The sequence below is a fragment of the Leucopleurus acutus genome (genome assembly GCF_964270905.1).
Source record: "Leucopleurus acutus genome assembly, chromosome: 2".
NCBI lineage: Eukaryota > Metazoa > Chordata > Mammalia > Artiodactyla > Delphinidae > Leucopleurus > Leucopleurus acutus.
Genome location: NC_139143.1, coordinates 26,989,198 through 26,991,496, shown reverse-complemented (window position 1 = coordinate 26,991,496; position 2,299 = coordinate 26,989,198). Strand labels below are relative to the sequence as shown.

General features: G+C 45.1%; 1 pseudogene across 1 annotated transcript; it reads left to right on the top strand.

Moving 5' to 3' along the window:
* The first annotated feature begins 765 nt into the window (after positions 1–765).
* On the top strand, positions 766–1,396 carry LOC309957656 (hepatoma-derived growth factor-related protein 3-like; annotated as a pseudogene). The gene has a single exon. The product of its transcript is annotated as a hepatoma-derived growth factor-related protein 3-like (transcript).
* The last annotated feature ends 903 nt before the right edge of the window (positions 1,397–2,299 follow it).

Below are 2,299 nucleotides of genomic sequence, written 5' to 3'. Positions count from 1 at the left end.
GGATACTCTATCCTACAAAGGTTATCATTCAGAATTGAAGGAGAGATAAAGAGTTTTCCAGAAAAGTAAAAGCTAAAGGTGTTCATCACCACTAAACTGGCCTTACAAGAAATGTTAAAGGGACTTCTTTAAATGGCAAAGAAAAGGCCATAACTAGAAGTAGGAAAACAAATTTATGGTTACCAAAGGGGAAAGGGAGGGAGGGACAACTTAGTAGTATGGGATTAACAGATACTACTGTATACGTAAAATATCAATAGGTAAGCAACAAGGATTTACTATATAGCACAGGGAATTATATTCAATATCATGTAATAACCTGTAACGGAATATAATCTAGCAAAAACTATAACTGAGTCACTTTGCTGTACACCTGAACTAACACAATATTGTAAATCAACTATAGTTTAGCTCTGGGGGAAAGAGGCCGGCGGCGGCGGCGGCGGCGGCGGCGGCGGGCGGCGGGCGGCGGGCGGCGGGCGGCGGGCGGCGGGCGGCGGGCGGCGGGCGGCGGCGGCGGCGGCCGAGCGGCCGGGGACTCCCCTCCCCTGCTGCAGGGTGGTGAGGCGCGGGGCCTGCTGCGACCCCCGCCCACCCCTCGCCCCAGCCGCCGCCTCGCCGCTTCCCCTGGTCCGAGCGGCCCCTAGTCCTCCCGCCCACCCGCCCGGCCCGCGAGGAGCGCGGCGCAGTCCGTTGGCCCGCTGGGGGCCGGCCTCCCGGCGTCTTCGCGGCGCCCAAGGACGACCAGGAAGCGGAGCGGCCGAGATGGCGCGTCCGCGTCCCCGCGAGTACAAGGCGGGCGACCAGGTCTTCGCCAAGGTTATAGGGCTACCAGCAGTGGCCGGCGCGGATTGAGGAGCTCCCGGAGGGAGCTGTGACGCCTCCAGCAAATAAGTATCCTATCTATCTACTTTTTTGGCAAAGTATTTGCCAAAAATATTTGAAACTGCATTTCTAGGTCCCAAAGACCGTTTCCCTTATAAGGAATACAAAGACAAGTTTGGGAAGTCAAACAAACGGAAAGGATTTAATGAAGGATTGTGGGAGATAGAAAATAACCCAGGAGTAAAGTTTACTGGGTACCAGGCCATTCAGCAACAGAGCTCTTCAGAAACCGAGGGAGAAGGCGGGAATACTGCAGAGGCAAGCAGTGAGGAAGAACGTGAGAGAGTGGAAGAAAATGGAAAAGGCAAAAGAAAGAATGAAAAAGCAGGCTCGAAACGGAAGTCATACACTTAAAAGAAATCCTCTAAACAGTACCGGAAATCTCCAGGAGATGAAGATGACAAGGACTGCAAAGAAGAAGAAAATAAAAGCAGCTCTGAGGGTGGAGATGCCGGCAATGACACAAGAAACACAACTTCAGACTTGCAAGAAAACCAGTGAAGGGACCTAACTACCGTATTGAATGCTGCATATTAAGAAAACTACACGAAGGTTATACGTTTGGTTGTCTAATATTCTTGGATTTGATATAACCAACACATAGTCCTTGTTGTCACTGACAGAACCCCAGTTTGTATGTACATTATTCACATTCCTCTCTGCTGTGTTTGGGGGAAAAAAGACATTTTAGCCTTTTTTAAGGTTATTGATTTAATTTCATGTTATTTGGTTGCATGAAGTTGCCCTTAACCACTAAGGATTATCCAGCTTTTTCCACAAGTTTATACAAGTCTAGGCTCCTTTATCGAGGCAGTTAATGTTCATCACTCTCCTGCATTTACTCCACCATCACCAAACACCCAGTTAAATATAAGTTAGCATTTTTTAAAATGACCACTTAACATAATGCTTAAGGGATTTCCTCTCTGTGACAGAACCCAGGAACCAATTCCTAGATACATAATGTTGGCATATTGAAGATGAACTTAAAATTGTTCTTCAGTTTTGAGGCCATGTGTAAAGTTTAATCATATTGTAAAGTATCTATTCCATATTAGAAATAGCTAGTTGACAGCTTATACTTTTCAAAACTCATGTTGTTAATGTACACAAACTCAGTTTCTGTATGTGAAGTTAGTGAGTCTTTTGTGTTACTCCAAAACGAAGGCAATGATTTATTTTTTCCCAGTCTCAATACAATTTGAGCTAGTGACTCAAGCTGGATACTTTACATTTTAAAGCTGGAATCAGCAGTAGCCCTATGGGAAGTAAGACAAAGCATTGCCTTTTAAATACAGACTTTTAAAATGATCTGTTGTTTTCTTTTGGAACTAGAATTAGAATAGCTAATATTCACAAACCATTATTATCTGTACCTTATTGTTGCAATTGTGATAATAGAAAATTTTGTTTA